The sequence below is a fragment of the Mastomys coucha genome, unplaced genomic scaffold, assembly GCF_008632895.1.
Source record: "Mastomys coucha isolate ucsf_1 unplaced genomic scaffold, UCSF_Mcou_1 pScaffold6, whole genome shotgun sequence".
In the NCBI taxonomy this organism is placed as follows: Eukaryota; Metazoa; Chordata; class Mammalia; order Rodentia; family Muridae; genus Mastomys; species Mastomys coucha.
In genome coordinates, this window is record NW_022196912.1 from 92,295,325 (window position 1) to 92,304,586 (window position 9,262).

The 9,262-nt window shown below is 42.7% G+C and overlaps 1 protein-coding gene across 9 annotated transcripts in view; it reads left to right on the forward strand.

The window, feature by feature from the left end:
- Positions 1-651: 651 nt before the first annotated feature.
- The window catches only part of Fut8 (fucosyltransferase 8), a 227,694-nt gene continuing 219,083 nt past the window's right edge, over positions 652-9,262 (forward strand). For 4 of the 9 annotated variants that reach the window (XM_031356838.1, XM_031356839.1, XM_031356836.1 and 1 more), the window contains exon 1: positions 1,316-1,811. The gene's annotated coding sequence lies outside the window, so the exon portion shown is untranslated. Of the gene's footprint in view, positions 770-1,276; positions 1,812-9,262 lie in introns of those variants that run through there. The other 5 variants (XR_004114449.1, XM_031356841.1, XM_031356835.1 and 2 more) reach the window with 4 other exon arrangements.

Consider the following 9,262-nt stretch of genomic DNA (forward strand, 5'->3'; position numbering starts at 1 on the left):
TATGCATTTAATTAATGACTACTGATTTGTTGAATGATGGCACCCAAGCTTTCTGGCTAGATCATAATTCTGACTTCACCAGAGTTTTGTGTGACCTTCAGGAAGTCACAGTGTTTTCTCTAAGATACTTTAGTGTGCTTTATTTCGAAGAGACATTAACCCAGTCACAGGTCTGGAAAAGCTTCTCTCGGAGTGGAGCTGCTGAAGGCACATTTTTTTTTCCTTTTTAAAAAGCACTGTCCTTTTCATTTCCGAAACACAGTTCCTGATCTAGAATAAATATTGGGGATTTATGAGCATTATTAGGTAGATTGCATTCTTGGCAGGCTACGACCTCCTTAAATGTCTTTTCTGTGTCTTTTGATGATTAGCATATAAAAGGCTGGCCCTGCTTACTCAGAGATACGTTTCCAAAGTATTTACTAGTGTTTATCTGGGCTGAGAGGAATAACTGTCTCGAGGGCAGCTTTTCTACTCAGCCACCCGTCTGAGTCCTCCCGCTTGGGATCTGGGTCCCCAGGCTACAAGGGAAGAGTTCGGCACGGGAAGCTCATCTTCCGGCCCTCTGATTGGCCAGTTCGCACTCCACTCACTGCTCTTCCCGCTCTGATTGGCCCTGGCGGCACCCCTTCGGCCCCGCGACTACTTTGTGTGCCCGGGCGGCGTGGCTGGGTCCTCCCGCCCAGCTCGCCCTCTGGGACGGGTCTGAGGGTAGCCCTTCGGTCCTCGGCTCAGCATCGCGGGCGTCAGGATCCCCGAGTGCGAGCCGGTAGGAAGCATCCTAGGGAAAAGCCTCTCCCTCTCTTCTCCGGTGCTCCATAAACTTCCGCCTCCGAAGGGCTGAGGCAGCCGCGGCTCGGAACGGCGGGGCTTCGAACTCGGGCTCTGCGGGCTTCTCTCTCTCTTTAGGTGGAGACGGAGCCCGCAGGGGTAGCCGGGCCGCGGTGCCGCTGTGTGCTCGCGCCCCAGCGGATGGGCAGGAGAGAGCACCCCGAAACTAGCACGGAGTCCCTATTGAGCCCCAGCGGGCGGCCAGGGCGTGGGGAGCGCTCTTCCCCTCAGCCTTCGACCCTTGGGCCGCCTTCGCCCGGGTAGACCAAAGGCCGAGCCCTCGCGCGACCGCGGTCCGGCTGGAACTCGGGTCCCGCCGTGGCCCGGGGATGCTGCAGCTCCGCCGTCCACCCCGGAGGAAGGGGACGGGGAGGAGCCTGTGCACGTGCCGGGGTCGCGGGAGGAGGCCGCGGCCGGCGCATGCGCGCCCTCCCCCAGAAGGCTGGGACGCCGAGGGGCGCGCGCCCCCTCTTCGCGCGCGCACGCCCGCCCGCTCGCTCGCTCGCCCGCCCGCGCCGGCCCGAGGCTTCCCCGCCCGCGCTCCGGGTCGGAGCCACTCCGGCGCGTGCGCGCGTGCTCTCGGGCCGACCCGAGTGGCCAGGTTCCCTGGGCTCCGAGGCCCCCGCCGCCCCGCGTCCGGGCTCCCGGCCAACTCGTCCCCTCCCTTTCCTCGCGGAATGGGGCCGGCGCTGCTCGGGGTCGCGCGTCCCGGACCCGGCTCGCGCTCGGTCTCGCGCCGTCAGCCGCTGCCTGGCTCGCGCCGCCTTGCGCTCTCGCTCAGTCAGTGGCGCCGAAGGCTCCGTTAAGCGGCGGCCGCGGTTCCTGTTTCCGTTTTTCTCCTTCTCTGCCTCTTCGGTCGGGAGTAGCATCCTCCGCCCCAGCCACCCCTCCCTCCCACTCTCCCGCCGCGGCCAGCTGCGGCTGAAGGCAGCGGCTGTGGGCGACGGGGGACGGCGCCGACCGCCTCGCTCCCGCCTCGGGTAAGGGGGCGTTAGGGAGCCGGGCCCCGCGCGCCGCGGACTCCGGGACGGGGCGGGCGCGGGCTCTGCGGAGCCTGGGCTCGGGGCGCTCCTTCGTCCTCCCGCCCGATCCCGGGCCTGTTGCTGCCGCTGCTGCAGCTGCTGCTCAGCCAGCGGCCCCGGGAAAAGTGGGGAGGGAGCCTCCGGGACGCCCCGGCGTTGCCTTTGGCCCCTTGGGTGAGGGGAGCCGCGGCGTCGGGCATCCCAGGACCGGTGGGATGGGGGCGGGGTGGGAGGTGTCCATCAGCGAATCCCTGCACCTTCACCGCTCCTTGCCCCCCGCAGCCGGGTCCCAGTGGTCAGACCGTGGGAAGGTGGGTTCCTTTGCTTTGCTTTGCTTTGCTGGGTTTGGGCTTCAGGGACTGGAAATCGGAGTGAACCTGCCCAAAGATGCGTTCTGGCGAGTGGCCGAGGCAGGGCAGTGAATGGCCTGGGTGCCTTGGTACCCCCCCTCCCTTTGATCTGCGAATGACAGGCTGGAGGCTGTGGGAGTGTCTCAACTTATTTGGGAAGGTTAAACGAGTCACATCAGTTCAGCGGAGGTCTGTCCTGCTGGAGTGGAGGTGGTTTGTCGGTAGCGGCACCTGTTCTCGGGACGTGGGCTTTGCCACCCTCAGAGACGTTTTTTCTTAAGTTAAATGGCATTGTCATGGTTGTTAGGGTTTAGCACCCTGGTGAGCTTTTAGCGCTTTGCCTTAAACGTCGAGGCCTTGGAGAAAAAAGCAAGGAAAGTGGTGTTTTTCCTTCTTGTGTCTGATTTTGCACGTTACTTTTAAGAAAACGCCAAGAAGGTGAGCCCAGGAGGACCATATTCTCCCGTAGATCACTCCGAACTTAAAGGCTTCAGGGAACAAATGCAACGCAAATTTTTTATCAATTTAAGAGTTAAATTTATCACAAGTCATTGACTTAACTTTGCCTTTGCTCCGTAGAAACTCTTAAGTAGGTTTTATTTTAGTTGTCTTGTTCTTCCTGGGGTTAAGTGCTTATTTATTTTCTTGGTTAAAGTTCTGTGTTATATGCATACTTCTTTTAAAGGGGATATCGTATCTAAAATATTTTAGGGGAGAAATTATATACTGAAGCAAAGAAGTAAGATGCTTCTTTTCCTTAAGGCGACATAGGAGTCTCTGACAATAGTACGCTCCTGTACAATGCTGTCCTTCTGGAATTAGAAGTCCTAATTATAAATACAGTATTTTGACACATTTGAAATTGCAGGCCAAGTAAAAATGTAGGGAAGAAGAGATGACTAGGCTGTAAGCATACAAGGGTGGTTTGGAGGTTTGGGTTTTCAGTTTGCTGTTAGAAATCGAGAATTCTGTTTGAGTTGAAGAGCTGAACAGCTGGAAGGAAACTTGCATAGATTGCAGGAACGTGCAGAAATGTCTTTGATCAGATAGTGAGTTAATATGAAGGGCGTCTTGTGATTTACTAAGAGAGCGATTCAAAATAACTTAAATATGACACACTGCAGATTGTATTTTAAGGATTTTTATAAAATCTAAAAGTCATTTGAGGTTGTTTTCTCCACAAATTAGCTGATTTGATGTATATAGAACAGAGACCAAGACAATCATTTTGATTCTATAACGTCTTTAAAAAAATAAATTCTAACCAATTTTTTTCCAAAAGAGTAACAGTGTTCTAAAAAGTGATGAATTTTGAAATTTTCTAGTGGGTCACAAAATTTGTGTTTCTTGGTTTTTTTTTTTTTTTTTAAATGCAGTTATTTTAGGTTGGTCTGGAGGGGGAGCTAGTGCCAAAGCAAAGTGTAGCTTAATAGCTGTTTGAACTTTTAAAACATCTAACCAGGTTTTTATGACCAAGAGAAGTGTACATTTTTAATTAAAACACTAGGGGTATTGATGTAGACTTAGTAACTGTACATAGTTATTTGTGGGGTGTGTATATTGGATATTAGAAATTAGTTTTAAAAATCAATCATGAATAATAAAAGCAGGTGTTTAAATTTTTTGAATTTCTTATATAAAATTCTGAAAATGTGTACTAAAGCTTGAATGTGTTGTAGAATTTTCTTATTCCTCTTGGGCATTGCATTAAAAGTGGAGTGTGTTCCTGACCCTTTGCTCGTATTGAGTATTTTTGCTTTATAAAATCTATACTCCCAAAAAGGTAAAACAAAAAGCTAAAAAATAAAACGCTTCCAGTAGAGTCCTGGAGAGGTAGATATATTCATTGTGTAGTGAATTCTTTCTGTCAAAACCAGGTAAGTTTAGTAAAGAAATGGCCCTGTAGGTAGTTGGACAACAGAGTCTCAAGGTCATTTTGCAGTCTATAATATGTTGAATTTGTTTGAATATAGAGTAGTTATTTTTATGATGTGTGGCATTTTGTTTAATTTCTAAAGTATATGGGTTTGATTTATGTCTGATCATTCACATGCTCTTTAAATCTACACAAATTGATAATGATGTGTATTTAAAAATCATTAAAATATTTATTTTTTTGAGAATAGTGGTGAACCTTTTGTTATTCACATTCTTAAGTAAATAGAACCTTACTAGTGCTAATTAAAAAATAGATTTCTTTCCATTCAGTGGTTGTTATTGATTTACTTTATAAATTGCATTTAGTAAAAGTATATTGGTTTAACTAAATGATAGATGTGCACTTGTAAATCTTATAAATTTTATAGCATACTTATAAACCTGGAACTATTTTGTTTTACAAACACAAGATTTTTAAAGTCAGTATGTTTTTTTTCTTTAAAAGGGAAACAAGTAAGATTGTAAACCTCTGAAACCGAAGTCCTATTCTCTGTGTTAATGCTGATCCTAAGCTTCTCAGATGAGTGTGATGAGAGGAAGGATCACTGCAGGGCTCCCTTTGGCTCTCTTATTCTTTGTCTTATAGTTCTCTACCACAAAGTAGAATGGATTACTGTTTGAATTGTTTTTCACTTGTAGCTCATTATAATGACAATCAAAAGTGTTTAAAAGTAAACACATATTTTTTACAACTGATTTTTAAAGAGCCTTAAAAAAATCCCCAGCATACTATAGAATTTATATAATACTGTACTTTTTAAACATAGAATATGGACCAATAGGGCCCTGCTATGGAATTAGGCCATACATGCCAGTTTAAGAGTTATTCATGTGTATATACTACAGAATGCATAGTAATAAAAGGCTAATTTCATTTAAGTTGCTTGTCAGTTTTCTTTGGTGAGGCAGGGTCTCACTCTGTAGCCCTGGTTGGCTGGAAGCTACTAGACGTAGCTCAGGCTGGCTTTGAACCCATCCTTCCATGTTCTGGGATTACAGACATGGAACATTACACTTTTTTCCCCCAAGATTTCATTTGCCAAAGCCTAGTAGTTGCTCATGCATTACTACTTAAGACAATAAATCTCTGTAATTTTTTTTTGTCAGAAAATGACATTGTAAGGGGGAAATATCACTTAAACAAGATGCAGCTCTTACTAATTCTTAGAACTAGAATAAATTTGTCTAGTGTATAGACAGCATAAACTAATGGGCTATGGGAATGTAGCTTAGTTGGTAGAGTGCTTGCCTAACACGAATGTAGTATCAGGTTTGATCTTTCTCACTTGCACTGTGTAAATGGGATGTGGAGGTAAAGGAAGGATGGTTAGAAGTTTAAGACTAGTTAGGGATGGGAATATTGTTTTTTTTTTTTTGGTTTTTCGAGACAGGGTTTCTCCGTATAGCCCTGGCTGTCCTGGAACTCACTCTGTAGACCAGGCTGGCCTTGAACTCAGAAATCCGCCTACTTCTTCCTCCCAAGTGCTGGGATTAAAGGCCTGCACTATCACCGCCCAGCCTGGGAATATTGTCTTAAATCAACAAAAACGAAACCAGAAACAAACAAAAACCTCCTGACAAGCAAAATATAAACCATCAAACTAAATGTATGCCATTGTTTACAAATGACCTGATTTTATAATTACTTTATATGTATTTAATGCAATTGATAGTAAATTTAATTATTGATAAAGATGGAAAATATGATTAATAGCTTCTCTACTAAATCTACTGTCTTTTGTTTGTCTTACTGTGTAGCTCAGCTGGTCTTAATTTTGCTGTGATCCTTCACACCAGACTTCTGAGTGCTGGGATTATAGTCATGCTCTATCTTTATGGTGTATTTTTTTTCTCTTAGGTTCATAGATTTTTTTCAGGCAAAACTTTAGTTGGTGCGTTGAATAGATTTGTTCTTTTTTTTTTTGCTTGTTTTTATTTTTGAGGCAAAGACAAAAGATTAGAATGCCAGTTTTGTAGAGGTGAACATTGTTGAGTGAAAATAACTGTGACTTGATTTGAAAAGGGTTATGGGATGGTGTGTATGTATCTTAGTGGTCGCTGTGCTTAATGTCAGAAACAAAGAGAAGGTAGAATGGCATTAGGAAGGTTGCCAGTTGCATTATTGCTTTACTTTAAAAAGCATGTTTCTTAATTTCCTGGAATGCATTCTCATGTCTCTTATGCTATTTCTGTCTCTGTGTAGAGTTCCTGATTACAAGGAGCTGCTTTTTTAAGAAAATGAATTATTTATCTTTGCATACCTCTTTGCAATAATATACTGTAAGAAGCAAAACAGAACATGGAGATTCACTGAAGAGAACTCAGTCTAAAATAAACAACAGTGTTCTTTACTCATGGGAGTTCACAAGGAGAAAGTGTGGGATAACTGGAGCCTTAATCACATAGGATCAGACTGGTTCAGTTTGTCTGGCCGTGCAGTAGCATCACCATTTTGATGTCTTCTTTGAATATTTTATTCATTCACAAATCAAGTGTCAGAAGGTTGTAATTCTGAGAAAACATATTCAAAATCAGCTAACACACGGTAAATATTTTGCTTTCTTTTTTTAACATAAGTTTTGATTTTTAGTATTCTTTCAGAAACCTTAACAAAATTCTAGGGCTTAAGGTGGCTATTGAAATTCTTGAGGTGGAAAAAGTCCCTTCCTTGTCCTTGGTAAATTGATTCTCAGTAGTTTAAGGAGTAAATAACCCTGACTGCTTCTGCCTCCTCTTACAGAATTATAGCTGTTTTGGCCTCCATTATCCAAATATTAGCACAGTTTGACACTGTATGTAGATTGTCAGGTATGGGTATAAAAAGGGATACATGTTACTTTAACTTGTAAGTATTCTAGGAATACTCATGTTCTCAATACTAAGTACGTCTACTAAAAATGGCCAACTGATGAATTAAAGAAACCTGCTAATGTACAGTCAAGAGTAGTTTCTCTTAATACAAAAGATGCTATTAGTGCTTAACTATAATGACACAAAGATATACTGGAAATGAAATCAACAAAAGTGTCCATTTGTAACAGCAGACCAGGTATCAGGTCAGGTATCAGGTGAGACTAATTCCTGGGACATCTGTAACTGCAGAGGATTAGAGCCATGCAGATAAATGATAAGTAATGGTCTTATCAAGAATTGTGTGCAGATTTACTCAGTATATGTTGATACGATTTCTGTTATTGTTTGCTTCCATTGAGATGAAAGACTAGAAAACAAGCTACCTATTTTGGGACCTGGAAAGGGAGATGGACTTGATGTAGAGACAGAAAGCTTGCTTCTTTATTTAGGGGCTTGATTTGGAGTCTCGCTACAAAGAAGATAAATTTGTGATCTTCTTACTTTTGCCTCCCGCTGCTTCCCCAGTGCTCCGCTTGGTGCTTGTACTACTGGTGTGTACCACTGCACCCAGCTATTTATTTTAAAAAGTTAAAAAAGGGAAAAGTTTCTTCAAGTTGTATTGAGATATAATTGGCAAATAAAAGTATATTTAAAGTGTATAAATATATATATATATATATGTATATATATATATATATATAAACTTAGGAAAAGACTAGTACAGTCAACTGACATGTCACATCAGATAACTTGTTTATATTGTATGAACATTTATGATTTCTCTCAGCAGATCTCAGGTGTGCATGGCAGTGATACTAACTGTATTCATGAAAAGTGCATTAAATCTCTAGACTGTATTTGTCCTGCATAAAACATGCTACAGTGGGGGATTTGTACCCTTCAGCCAGCATCTCTCCATTTGTCCTTTGCTCTGAGTCCCTGGTAACTACTGTCTGTTTCCTGCTTCTATGAGTTTGCCTTTTTAAAATCCCCACATACAAATGCGATCGCCATGCAGTGTTTGCTTCTCTGTACTTGGCTTGTTTCACTTTGTACACTGTTCTCCATGTTCATCTCAGCAGCATTGTAGAGGAGGCAGAAACTTAGTTACTCTTTTAGTGTTTCTTCCTCCTCAGTCTGGGCCTGAGAATGAACATAACCTGGATGGGTAGAAGAAACACATATAAATGTATTCAATGTGAGTCTTGTGTACTGACTTTCCTCATAAGGAAAGGAAAACACAGCGACAGGGTGGGACACTCTGGTCAGTTTGTAGGTTTTGCAGACGGACTTGAGTTGTATGGGGTGGGTTAATAAGTCAAATATTTTTTAACCAACTTTGTATATAGTTCTCTTGGTTTCAACTTTCCAACTTTGATAAGTATGTTGGCTTGCCTTTTTAGTACAGGGAAGGCATTTTTCACTTGGAAGTTTCATCTCCTGCTTTTAAGATTTTTTTTTTTTTTTTGCACCTACTGTGTTTAAAGAGCCTTTTAACTCAAAATTGCCAATATACTACTAAAGTGATTTATTTATAGATAGGGTTTCCTTTTTAAAGTTTTTTAAAAATTTATTTATATTTATTTATGTTTGTGTGTAAGAGTGTCTGTAGAAGCCAGAAGAAGGCATTGGATTCCCTGGAGCTAGTTACAGGCAGCTGTTCAGTGTGGGTGTTGGGGATAAAACTCTGGAAAAACAGCAAATGCTTTAATTGCTGAAGTACCTTTCTACACCCATCTTTTGTAACATTTAAAGTCTGAATAAAGTTTTTTACACATATATGCATGCTCATACATTTGGCCTCCACATGCCTGAGTTTAACATAGAGAACTAGGTTATAGCTCAGGTTAACTACTTTTGTCTGGCATTTATGAGGCTTTTGGTTCTATCTTCAAAATTGCACAAACAATAACATCCCTTTCCAACAAACTGAGAATTAAAAATGTTTAAAAATAATTGGAACATGTAGACTTTTTCACTAAACAATGTGCTATTTACAACAGATTGTATTTAGTATCACTGATAAGCAAAGTATAAAGTAGGGTTCTGTGCATCCTATTACAAGTTATATGCAAATAGTGTGTCCTTTTATATGAGGCATTTGGGCATCTGGTTTTAGTTATTAGTGGTAGTGGGTATCTTAGAATTAATCCTCCACAGATATAGAGAGACTGCCTCATTTTCTTTTTCTGTCTCCTCTTCCTGTCTCTCCCTCTCCCTCTTTCTTTTCCTCCCTCTGTCCATTTGTCTGTCCATCCTTCCTTTTCT